The sequence below is a fragment of the Lutra lutra genome, chromosome 2, assembly GCF_902655055.1.
Source record: "Lutra lutra chromosome 2, mLutLut1.2, whole genome shotgun sequence".
Lineage (NCBI taxonomy): Eukaryota > Metazoa > Chordata > Mammalia > Carnivora > Mustelidae > Lutra > Lutra lutra.
Window position 1 is genome coordinate 173,847,759 of NC_062279.1, and position 13,457 is coordinate 173,861,215.

The window sequence follows — 13,457 nt, forward strand, 5'->3', positions numbered from 1 at the left end:
TGGAATGAGCAGAAAAAGGAAGGTGGCCAGGCCACTTCCCTAGAACAGAATTCACACACCCTCTCTGTGCTAGCTTAGTCACTCCTGAACCCACCACAGACCTATGGGAAAGGTTCCACCAATACTTAGCTCAACTAACTTAAACCCAGGACTTCAGTGTCGATAATTTTTCCATGAGAGGGGAGGGCAGCAAACATAAGGAATCAGGCTCATTCTGAAATCAGCTGAAAAATGGCAAGTGGTTTCTCTTACTTTGTGGGTTCCCCCATTCATTACGCACTGTGCTCCCAGCACAGGAGAAATCTAGGTAGTCCCCAAATTCGAAATAAGTCACATTCTACATCTTTATATGCGTAGGTCATTGATTTGGAAATTACCATTCATTTCCCTTTCAAATAGTATAGTGATGTATTCCCTTTGAAATGATATAATAAATTGTATTTGAGATCCCTGACAAGTTCTCTCCTCCCTGCAAAGGGGGATTCGAACTCTCAATGAAGCAGAAATCGTACATTTGCAATAAAAAGTACAAAACTATTGACATATTTTATTAGTAAAATAACCAATAAACAACCCCATATGAATGATTATTTTTAACTCAAATAATCATGATGCAGGGAAAGCAAATTTAATCATAGATAAAGGAGGCTGTGTCTTAACTGTTCTCTCCTGGTTGCTGTTGGTCACCAGGTCCTTGAAGTCTTTTTCTCATGAAAGCAAGATGTGGCCTGATGGCCTGGGTTTTGCTTTTGACCCCAAGTCCAGCCACAGTTCTGAGTAATTTTTAGGATCCATGAACTTGCTCATACCCCTGTCATTTTTTCCCTTGGTCTCACCACCTCTTCTAGTCTCCCACATTCAGAGGTACACCCTGAGCCTTGTCATCTCTGGTGCTGTGCTATCTTTAAATGTTAAAGCCACATGTCCCCACTCTCCGACTGCTCATCTCCTAACCTTTCAGGTCATTCACTACATTATTCCCAATATGCTCTCTCCCCGATGTGTTTGAAATGTCCAGTTCGCTGCTCCTTTGGCCATCTCTCCAGTGTCCCCTTGTGTTTTAGCTCTTCAACTTAGATTCCAGGATCCAACATTTCAACTGTTTTGTACCACTGTCCTTCAGTTGCATTGCCTTGCCAGACATAATCCACGACAGTTCCAATTGTACTAGAAAGGTTGAGTTCCATCTGTCCTAGAAATGTTGAGAGCTCCTGGAGGGGGTCGGGTAGGGGAAGGGGAGAGATCATACATTCAGTTTCATGTTTATTATAACTCTTGGTCACCTAACTCTACCTCAATACTTCCTGGCAAACCAAAATTGAATGAATGGATGGGTTGATGGATAATATTGGTGGAATCTGGGAGAAACCAAAGAGAATCTCTGGGCCCTTTCTAATGCTTTTGAGATAGATGACCCTTAGTCTAGCATTTCTAATTTTATTTCAAAAACATATGGCTTTGCAAATTCTAAGAACAAAGTTGGAGGCATCAGAATCCCTGATTTCAAACTATTGAAAGTTTGAACATTGCACAAAACATTGCACAAAGTTATGGCAATCACAGTATCATGGTTCTGGCATAAAAACAGACACATAGAGCAATAGGACAGAATGGAAAACCCAGAAATAAACCCATACATATACGGTCAACTAATATTTGACAAAGGAGCCAAGAATACTCAGTGGGGAAAGGATAGTCTCTTTAATAAAAACAATATTGGGAGATGCCTGGGTGGCCCAGTGGGTTAAGCCTCTACCTTCGTCTCAGATCACAGTCTCAGAGTCCTGGGATCGAGCCCCAAGTCAGGCTCTCTGCTCAGCAGAGAGCCCTCTCTCTCTGCCTGCCTGTCTGCCTACTTGCGATCTCTCTCTCTGTCAAATATAAATAAAATCTTAAAAAAAAAAAAACCAACGATATTAGGAAAACTGGATATTCACATGCAAAAGAATGAAATTGGACCCCATATCTTAATACCATTTACAAAAATAACTCAAAATGGATTCAAAACTTAAACATAATACCAGAAACTGTTAAATGACTAGAAGAAAACATGGGAGAAAACCTCCTTGACCTTGGTCTTGGCAATAGTTTTTTGGATATGACACCAAAAGCACAAACAACGAAAGCAAAAATCAACGAATGGGACTACGTCAAACTAGAAAGCTTCTTCCCAGCAAAAGAAACAATCAGCAAAATGGAAGGGCAATCTACACTATGGGAGAAGAAATTTGCAAATTATCTACCAATGAGGGGTTGATATCCAAAATGTATTAGGAACTCATACAACTCAGTAACAAAACCCAACAAACAATCTGATTAAAAAATGGATAAAGGACTTGACTTGAATAAACATTTTTCCAAAGAAGACATCCAAATGGCCAAGAGGTATGCGAAAAGTGCTCAACATCACTCATCATCAGAGAAATGCAAATCAAAACCACAGTATTATATCCCCCCCCACCTGTTAGAATGGCTGTTATAAAAAAGACGAGAGACAAGTATTGGTGAGGGTGTAAAGAAAAGGGAGGCCTTCAGCATTGTTGAGGGGAATGTAAATTGGTATAACCACTGTGGAAAACAGAATGGCAGTTCCATCAAAATTCATAGTAGGACCATAGGATCCAGCAATCCCACTTCTGGGTAGATATCCGAAGGAAATGAAATCACTATCTCAAAGAGATAGCTGCATTCCCATGTTCATTGCAGCATAATTTATGATAGCCAATATATTGAAACAAGTACTGATGGATGAATGGATTAAAAAAATGTCTCTCTCTCATTCTCACTCTCGCACAGTATACACACACACACACACACACACACACACACACACACATATACCCCCACACACATTAAAAAAGAAGGAAATCCTACCTTTTGCACAGATGGACCTTGAGGGCATTATGCTAAGTGAAATAAGTCAGACAGAGAAAGACAAATACTGTATGATCTCACTTATACGTGGAATCGAAAAAAGCTAAAACTCATAGAAACAGGCAGTAGAACGGTGGTTTCCAGGGGCTGGGGGGGAAATGGGGAGATGTCAGTCAAAGGGCACAAATTTCCAGCTAGCAAATGAAAAAGATCTAGGGATCTAATGTACAGCATGATAAATATAATGAACAATATTGTGTTATGTCCTTGAGAGTTGTTAAGAGGGTAAGTTTATGTATGTCATCACCACATACACATACATGAGGGGATGGAAATGTTAACTAACCTTATTGTGGCAATCATTTGCAATATATAGGTGTCTCTAACCACCATGTCATACACCTTAAACTTACCTATGCTATAGGCCAATAATATCTCAATAAAGCTAGCAGGGAAAAAAAGAAAAAGAAAAAACTATATGGCTTTGTTATCCTTTAAGGTAGATATTATCTGTATTGTTCGTAATTTCTTAAACACATGACACTTTTCTACCTTTGTAATATGCATTGTCAAATGAAAAAGAGAAACTTTCGGGGTGCCTGGGTGGCTCCGTGGGCTAAAGCTTCTGCCTTCGGCTCAGGTCATGATCCCAGGGTCCTGGGATCGACCCCCACATCGGGCTCTCTGCTTGGCAGGGAGCCTGCTTTCTCCTCTCTCTCTCTCTGCCTGCCTCTCTGCCTACTTGCGATCTCTGTCTGTCAAATAAATAAATAAAATCTTTAAAAAAAAGAGAGAGAGAGAAACTTTCCTGTGGGAAGGAATGGAAAAGCTCTAAAGTAGAGTGGGAGAAGAAGGAATCTTAGGAATATGTCATTGCATAGCAGAAAGAGATCTCCTGAAATGGAGCTAACTATGATATGAGCCACAGAACAGAAAATGGCGGTGTGCAGTAGTTTGGGTCCACACAGCTCTGAATCAGTTTCAACATACTGTTACTCTTTAGTTGTCAGCCATTAATCAACAATTACTTTTGGAACACCTTCTATTTACCAGACCCTGACGACTAATGATGAATAAAGAGCTCTCCGTATGGAAATCTGAAACCTTGGTTTCCTCTCATGTTTACAAGATGGCTGCCACAGCTTCAAGAATCACATTCTCACATAACTCCCAAAGCAGGTCTGGGGGTTTATCCTTGCAAGAGTTTCCTTCACTCAGCATGAAAAACAAGCCCCAGCACACTTCCCTTCCTGTCCTACTGGCCAGAACTACGTCATCTATCTACTACTCTCTGGCCAGTCACTGGCAAAAGAGACCAAGACTGCCGTAACTGGTTGGGAGCAGAAAGGCTGGGGCCAGGGACGGGTATCCTTCCCCCAGTATGTGCTGCCCCAAACCTAAATCAGACAGACCTACTGTCCTCAAAGAACAAGAGTAAAGCAGCTAGAACAAGGACCAAGACTGAGATATATCGTTTATGGGGATGGTCTTGAACAACCGAGCAAGTGCGGGCACTGTGCTAATGTTAAGGATAAAAAGAAGACCCAGGTGCCACTTTGACCATGTCACTCTACTGCTCGAAGACATTCAGGGAGAGAGAAGTCCCTCCTTTTCACTATCTCAAAGGTATATACAGCTCATGGCTACTGCCACCTTAACCCTCACCAATTCTTCTCTCATTTGTTTAGTCTCTGAATGACTTCTTCCCAATTCATAGCTGACATTTGTTCATTTTACAAATATACATTGAGCACCTGGGCCACAAGGATACAATTTTGCTAAAAGACAATGTCCGTGTCCTCACAGAGTTTCTTATTTCAGAGTCATGGAAAGAGAGTTAAATAACCAGTTATAAGAAAGAGTTACAAGAGGTGGAGCGTGAGTGCTATCAGAGCACCAAGAAGGAGCGCCTCCACTCATTCAAAGGTGGGGTGAGGGATGGTGGTAAGACAAGAACCATTTTATTGAAAACGTCATGTAAGTCAATAATTAAAGGATGGAAACAATGTACAGAAATGAGAGTGGAAGTCAGGAGTTGGGGGAGAAAGCAAGGAGGCTAGTCCACCTAGAAAAATCAGCATGTGCAAAGGGCCAGAGGTGGGGAGAGTGAGTCGGAGGGGAAAAAGTTGAGCGTTGCTGGAGGGCAGAGTAGGGTTGGGGGTAATAGAAGGAGATGGGTCTATAAAGATAGATGGAGGCCAGGTCAGCACAGGTAGTAAACTCTTGGACTTTATCCGATGGGAATGTAATGAAGACATTGACACATTCAGGTTTGCATTTTAGAAAAAGTATTCTCATTGTTCCCTTGCTCCAATCCCTTTCCCACACTTGAGCCCCCCCCCCCCCACTACAAACAAGATGACCAACAAGACACTGTGGCAGTGGGCTGACCAGAAGAGTGGTCAAAGAATGGGTAAGGATTGAAGAGGTCCAAGATTCAGTGAATGACAGTGCTCTGACTAGCCAGGGCAAGGGAGGAGACAAAGACGACTCCAGGCATTTCTGGTGTGGTAGATACCTGGATGGATGGTGGTCTCCTCCCCTGGATCCTTCATTCTGGTACAAGCTGTGTTTCAACTGTTCCCACAGGGCACTGAACACAGTGTGTTCATTAACTAAACTTTTTTAGGACTTTTCTCCTCCTTCCCCCACCTTCCATATCAAAGCCACTCCCTGCTTATCTTGGATCACACTTTTCTCAGACCTATTTCAAGTTTCTCCTTTGGGTCCACACCCACATGAACAATGTAAAGAACACGGGTTTCTGTGCTTTAGGTTTTCACCTCTAGTGTCCTCTGAGCAAAGCCTATGGTTTTGGAGCCCCCATTATGGAGCCAGACCCGGAAATGCAATATGATTTCATCAGTCATCACTAATACGGTCTTTCAGCTAATACACATCCAAGCCATCCAATGAGACATTTGAAGTCAGTGATCAATGAATTGCAATTAGTAATTGACACAAATCCAACTTATTTTCCTGCATCTGTCCTTTTCTCGTTAACAGAAACTTCTCATCCCTTTTACATTTAAAGCTTAATCTTATGGAACAGAGAGATGGCACAGGAACCAGTGTCAGAGCTGGCTGTTCTCCACGTGGTCTTTTATGTTATGGGCATTTTTTTTACAACGTGCAATTTCACTACTTGAGGTTACCTGGTACTAATTTTATAATACTGCGTAGCTACATGATTGGGCTCGGTATATACTGTATCTCTAGGTTTTAAGTAGTACCATGCCTGGATGAGGCATCAAAGTGAGAATGGTGAACTTAAAGGGCCTTTAAAACATCTTGAAGCAATAACAAGCCATACACTGAAGCAGGGCGTTTTTAAACATTACGCAGGACTAAAACAATTGAACCAATTTGTCCTTTGTTCTTTTTATTACATTCTTTATTATATTAATACTGTTTAAAAGAAATTCAAAAAAGCATTAAACTCGGGGGCTATGCTATACCAAGTTCTCCCAGGGGCCTGGCTAGGACCGCAAGCGCGTTTCCGCCGCCCCGCTCCGAGCACGCTCGCGCTCGGTCCCGGGGAAGCGACTTAAAAAAAAAAAAAAAAAAAAAAAGAGAGGTCGCCGGGCCTAGCGCTCTGCTGGCCCGAAGTCCTCCCTCCGGGCAGGAGGAGCCCGACCGAAGTTTGCCAACTTTTCAGGCAGGCCCGGCTGAGCAAATGCCGCTGCTACCAGTTGACTTTTCGCTCCAGTGGCAGGCCCGGCCCGTGGGAAGTTTGCCTCCGGGGGTCCCAGGACCTTCAAAGGAGCCCGGAGCGGGGGAGGGGACGGCGGGGAAGCGCCCCCCACGCCCGACCCGGGCCGCCCCTCCGCGGGGAGGGCGACGAGGGGACCCAGCGTCCCGGGCACAAAGGAAGATCGCTCTTAACACTGCTTCGAATGACCTTGGAAACTCGGGAGCGTTTTAGGGTTTAAGTCCTCCCCACTGCCCTCCCCTTTCCCGCCGCTCTTCTGCCCCGAATCCGCCCCGGTCCTCCCGCTCTTTCACCGCCGCTGCCTTTTCCTGCTTTTTCTTTAAGAGAGTTGCTCGCACTCGGCCCAGGAGGGGCCGCGCTGGCCGCGGGGCCCAGCCCTTCCCGCCGCGCCCGGGGCCGCCCTTCCCGCCGGAGCCGGCTGATTGATGGCCCGGCCGCCCGGGTCCCCCGCCTCGGCCGGCCCGCGCGCCCGGCTGTGTGTTTTGGAAGCGGCGCAGCGGGCTGCAGCCCTGTGACGCCCGGAGCGGGCAGCGCCGCCCTTCCTTCCCCCGGGCTGGGGCGGCGGCGCGGCGGCGGGTCCCAAGCGGGCGGGGGACTGGAGGGGACCGGGGGTACAAGGAGGGGGCGCGGGCGGGGACTCCGGAGCTGGGGAGGGTGCGCGGGGCCGGGCCGGGCCGGGCCGGGCAGGGCGGGGGGTGGGGGGGGCGGAGGGCGAAGGGCGGAGGCTCCGGGGCGGGGGCCGCGCCGCGCACGCCCAGCCCCTCGGCCGCCCCGCGCCTCGCCGGACAGGTTGGGCCGGCGGGGCGGCGCCCGGCTCCGGGGAATAATGAGTGTCTGTCAGGCCGTCCCCGGGTGACTGGGCGGGGCGGGGCGGAGGCGGCGCGGGAGGCGGGGGTGGCGGGGGAAGGGCGCAGGGCGGGGTGCGTGTTTGCGCGAGTGACTCGGCCGACCCCTCCGGCGGCTGCCTCCACCCAAGTGGGTGGGGACCCGCCCAGCCCGGGCGGCCGCGGCGGCTCCCTCTCCCCTCCCTGACCCTCCCACCCCGGGTCCCAGCCTCTACTTACCCCGCCAGCCCCGGGAGGCTCGCAGAGCGAGCGGCGCCGGCGTCATGTGACTGCCCGGAGTTGGTGCCAGGAGCCAGAGGGGAGCCAGGAGCGGAGCCGCGCGGAGCCGGGGCCCGAGCCGGAGCGCAGCGCGAGCGCCCGCCGCACGCGCGCCCGTCCCCGTTCCTGTCCCCGTGCCCTGCGCCGCCACCGCCGCCCCGGCTGGCGCGCTGACATTACTGCATTCGCGGGGTTCAAGGCGGCTCGGAGCCGGGCCTTTATTTCTCGTCTGCAGCGCTCAGCACCGCGCCTCGAAAAGTAAGTCCCTTTCCCTCACCTTCCTTCGCCCCGACTCCTGCTGTCGCCCTTTTTGACTCGTCCGGTCTCATTTCTTTTTCTCCCGGAGGGGGGTCGCGCAGTTAATGGGCCGGGGGTGCAGCGCGGGGGTGGGGGCGCCTGTGGCTTGGGAAAGTGCAACAGCTCCTGGAAGCCGGGGGTGGGGGCGGAAGGGGAGGCGAGGGGGAGGGGGGAACCCCGGGTTCGGCGGTTGAAAGTGTGGGATTCGGGGAAGCCACCGTGCGGATCCCGCGGTGCGGGGGACCGAGACCCGCGGCGCCCGCCGCGGCCCGGGAGAGGCCGCGGGCGGGGGCTCACCTGTGTGGTCCCACGGCTGCCGCCCGCCCTCCCGCCCGCTCGCGATTCCCTCCAAAGCCCCAGAAATCTCAGTGCTCTCCGCGTGTGGCAACGTTGTTTGGAGAAAGGTAGCGAGGAGGCCGCGCACTCCTGCTCCTCCCCCTCCGGGTCCCCCACCCCCCGCTCCCGCGCCCTCCCCTCTCCGCCCCCCGCCGCCCCCCTCTTCGGACGGGGCGCGCGACCGCTCGCCCGCCGGAGCAAACTTGGAGCAGCCTCCCGGGCCCTCTGGGAAGAAACTTGGGGCCGTTGGGACTGAAGACAGCATCCCATCCTCGCTCCTGGAGCCCAGGAGCTGCCAGGGCGTCTGGATCCTCAGGGGCAGGAGAAAAGAGCTGGCCGGGTTTGGAGAGTCCTCCTCGGGGGCACACCGAGAACCTGCCGCAGTGCCTGGAGCAAGGATTGCAGCGAGGCTGGAGGCGGAGATCGCCTTCGGCAAGTGTCTGCAGCGTTAGGGACTCGAGCCGTTTGGGGACTTAAGAGACTGACCCCTGGACCTGGACCCTTGGGACTTAATGCATTTCAGAGTGGCTTTCTTGGAGATGGCAGATAATACTTGGAATTGTCATATCCACTTTGGCAGATATCAGGGAGAATCTTCTGCGTTACATTTCACAGCTGTATACAGTGATAATAGATGGAGAATCTGTGTGAGCTGGACTTATTTTTAAGAAGTCAGGTGAAACGGAAACTGGACATTGCTCACCCTGTATTGCACTAAAATAAACATTTTGCACTCAATTTTTTACTAGCTCAGAATGCATTTTTCCATTAATACCACCCAGGATACTTTAAATATATCAGTTATATTCTCACAAGAGTCTGGTATTTGAGGAGAAGTATGTAGTGGTATTCTGACTTCATTTACATTTAGTGTATAATTATTAGCAAAAGGGAGTAGAATAGACAGTTGTTCATTACAGGTTTTTCCACTGAGCAATTTTGCACTTCTTTTTTTATAGTGCTTTCTGTATGAATTTGAGCAACATTTTTATAAGAAATCCATCTGGATGATAATCTGCCACTGGAGGAAAGACCTGCTTTTAGGGGAAAACCAATCTGATAATATTAACATCTCCAAAATGTTGAGAGTTAGTGTTAGAAAGAACGGACAGATGAGTTTCTTCTGGCTCCAAGCATGGAATATGTTGACCTTAGCTCATTAACAGAGACCTAAAATGAGATGTTTGGTGAATTTCAACTCTCTAGGGAAACTGTCTCCAGTTTTCCAGTCAGTGGGGTTTACATCCGAAGTATTAGAAGAAAAAGAGCTCAATGTACTATTTAAGTTCAATAAAGATACACTTCAAGGAACACTCGGCTTTCATGAAGGGGAATGCAGGTATAAAAATCTTATAGCAACAAAGAAAAGTAACTGCTAAGACCACAAAATCTTGTCAGATATAAAACATGCTATTGTTTTTTCACTGCAAAGTTTCTAAATTAAAACCCAATCTTCTGGTTGCTATGGGCACAGTAATGCCTTTTTTTTTTTTTTTTTTTTTTTTTTTTTTTTTTTTTTTACCTGTAGTTTTGTCTACACACATTTTGTTCAATCTCTGATCGTGGAAACCTGAGTTGAACAGTCCTGACCAACTAACCAAAAAAAGAGACCTAATGGGGGGGAAGACTATGAATGGTTTTTACTACCTTAAATATACTTAAGGGAAAATAGACGTTTTCAGATATCTTGTAAAAATTGATATTCTGGTCTCCAGATTGTATGACACTCTTGGGTTAAATGAAATGTCAGGAACAGAGTGACATTCTCCAAAGGTGAATTTCTTTAGATGTGTGGACAGGGAGAACAGATGTGCGGCTGGGTGCGGATAGGTTTCTAACTATGCAGTTGAAAAAGATGGTGAAATTGTGGGGGCGACTCTAGGTGGCCCACACTCTGTGTCTAGGAATATAGTTCTGTATAGTGAAGGGACACACGGAACTGGTCCAGTTGTCGGTTATATGGACTAACCCAGTGTCCTCTGAATTCTTACCAGAGCTTTCTCTGCCTTCTCAGGATGCTGAGTTTGAGCAGTGATCATTACCCTAACCCCCAATCTGATCGAGGCTAGAGACCAGCCATTGGGATGGGGGAGAAAGAGACAAAAGAAATGGGAAAGGAGGCTGGTGTTAATTAGGAAGGGTCTCTGCTGCCTGCATGTGATAAAATTACATGTTCACTTACGGTGTTTACTGTATGTGGAAGCTCCTATTTGTAAATAGGGCAGGTCCCCAGTATAAAGCTGGTGTTATTATTCACACCCATGGAACAAACACCTCCACCCCCCTGTTGTTGTCTTAAAAAACTCCAGCTGCTCATGAATATAGGGTCAGGGAGGGCCGGCTCAGTGTTTCTCTGCTCGCTCTCCAGCACAGCCAGCAGAGCTGTTTCCTGTTCTTTGTTTCAAGGCTGGGGTTTGCGTCATACATTCCAAGTGGCATATGTGTGCTCTTTCCTGTTTCAGGCTGTTTTCTGGTTGATCAGTAGCCGGGACCAGGCCGTGGTCCCTGCCCCTAAACTCCCGGATCTCCACCCAGGGAGTTATCCTGTCTCTACACACTTGCGATTGCCTAAGAGGCCTGTGTTATGTCATAACGAGGAGTCAGTTAACCTTTTTACATATACCCTTTGCTCCAGTGTGTTTCTGTGAGTGAATAAAGACTTGCACCTTCTTAAATTCATCGTCGCCAAAGTGTGACTCTGAGAAATGCGCGTGAGGTTGGCCAGAAGGCTAAACGGAGGTTGCATTTGATGGTTTTCCATTCTTGTGTGGAGGTGGGCAGGGTGTTTGTTTGGAGATAGGCATTTGGCCTGAAGCTGTCATTTTTGGAGGGGAGGATTGCCACCTTACAGTCACCCAGACCTAGCATTATCTGCAGGCTGTGGCCCACCCTTGGCCACACCCTTGTTCCCCAGTCGCCGTGGAGCTCCAGACAGGAGGCCCCACTGAATGGAGGGAGAGTTGAAGCATTCCTGGCCCACTGGGCTGATTGGAAAATCTCGCCTAGGTTTTTAAGGAAGAGATCTTTATTTAGGAAAAGTATTGAAGCTAGAAACATAAGCTACATTTGAGGGAATCAGCCCCAGGGTCATCTCTTTTAAAGACAAAGATGGGGAGTGCTAGGATAATTTTCCTAAGGACCACGCTGTATTCTGCATCTGATTTCTGACCTGTTCTAAGAATAAAAAGCCCCAAGAAAAGGAGAACTGGAAATAAGAAATTCATTTTAATGACAGTCTGGAAAATTTTAATCTTATATTCTGAAAACAGAAGGAGACTTCTCTTGTTTTTATTGTCTTACAACACCAACTTTTTCATAATCCCCATTTTTGCGGGGAGGGTACATTCTCTCAGTTGTGGGCTAACATTTCTAGGTTAACTATTTGGTTCTTCAGAAACTAAGTTTTTAAAGAAATAAGTTGGACAAGAAACTTCTGGCAAGTTTCTTTTTAAACTTATTTTTGGATTTTTGTTAAAATCCAAAGGAATTATCTACAGTGTTCTTTAATGGAATTAATTCAGAGTTGCCACGGCAGCAAATCAGACCCTCTCCTCCCCAAAATTGATGATAATAGTACTTTGGTTTTTAACTTCACATTCCACCACATTCTTTATGGGTAAAGGGAAGTACATAGTATGATATTAAGAAAACTACTAGAATCAAATAGAAGGTTACTGATAACCTTCTTTGAAAAAAGATGGGCCTCTTGGAAGTTTCAATAGGATTTGTTCTTTCTCCTTTGGGAGAAGCAAACTTGAAATACTAAGCTGACTTACATACAGCGCAGGGGACCTTTAAGCTAAAATTTGTAAGTAACCCAAATTCGAAGCAACTTTTTCAGTTTTAGTTCCAAAGCTGTTAACAATCCTACTAGCTTTTGTAGACAGAATCTTTGTTTAGCTTATTCCAAGTTACCTTTCCTCCCCATTGTGGGGTAGGCTAATACATATCAGTAGGGTCTTATGTATTTTATCAGGAAAAAAGAAAAACTTCAAACCTTTAAAAGCGAAGCTGAACAATTTGGAAAAATTATACCAGTCTGATAATTACTAAAATTATAAAAGGAAAAAAAATGGGAATAATTGTTTCATCTCTTGACCATGTAAATTATTATTCCTAACTTAATCCCATTTTATTTCTCCCCTCCCCCTTTGCATACTTGTCTTAATATTTCCAAGTCAACCTTTCTGCTACAGTGAACAGCTTTCTTAGGTGGTATTTCTTTTTTTTCATACCAGTTGTGTTTTAGAAAGAAAACTAAATAAATATAAGCAATCTTATCCTTGAAAGACTAGGAATTACATTATTCTGGAAATTGGGTTTCTTTCTGGAATGCTTCGCAGTCATTGGTTCTAACTTCAAAAAAAAAAAACAAAACCTAGATTCATAAAGCAATTGATACTCTGGTTTGGTAATGTGTAATGTTCTAGTCTGAATTCATCTCGGAGAGAGTTACAAGAGGATTGTGGTGGTTTTTGGTATTCTCATTTTCAAGCCTTATCTGTCCCTTTCTTGGACCCTGGTTCTCATCCGAAGCAGTAAGCCAGAGTTTGAGACAGGAAACCAGACAGCAGTCTGCCCTGATAAGGGAGAGCATTGTCTAAAGGAGGCAGCCCTGTGTTTCCCCCCATTAGCTCTCCTTCCTTGAAATTTGGTAGTAATGAGAAAGAGACACAGTGCTGTAGACACAGTTCTGCACCAGAACTAGGACTGTTTTCTCCCAAAGCAAAAATACCCTTTTAATTGGATCTGTACTTTTTCTAGAATGTCACCATAGTTCAATGAAACATTAAAAAAAATTAAAATTAGTACATTTTGTATGCCTAGTCAGGGTTTTTAGTAGTCAAGTTCATTTTCTAGCAGAACAGGTTCGTGGAGCTTTTTGAAACTCCTTCCATTGTGTTGGCCGGCTGAATACATTATCATTGCCTCCGTCCAGTTATTAAGGGGAGCTGGAGACCAAACTTAGCAAGTTAAGTGGCCTTTATTCACATGCATTCTGATCAAAGCTGGGTCTAGCCCCTACCCTGACTCTTAGGAAGGGGGTGCTTCCTGAGGCAGTCAGTCCCCTGATTAGAGGATACTGAAGAGAGCCCAGCTTAGCCTGGGACCTGCTTGAGGTGGTTGGCGGTGTC

The 13,457-nt window shown here is 46.7% G+C and overlaps 1 protein-coding gene and 1 pseudogene across 1 annotated transcript in view; one reads left to right on the forward strand and one right to left on the reverse strand.

Annotated features, from left to right (window-relative positions):
- Positions 1-527: 527 nt before the first annotated feature.
- Positions 528-8,843, reverse strand: LOC125093634 (translation initiation factor IF-2-like; annotated as a pseudogene).
- Positions 7,809-13,457, forward strand: part of KLF3 (KLF transcription factor 3) — a 36,110-nt gene continuing 30,461 nt past the window's right edge. Inside the window, exon 1 of the mRNA XM_047719097.1 lies at positions 7,809-7,947. The gene's annotated coding sequence lies outside the window, so the exon portion shown is untranslated. The remainder of the gene's footprint in view (positions 7,948-13,457) is intronic.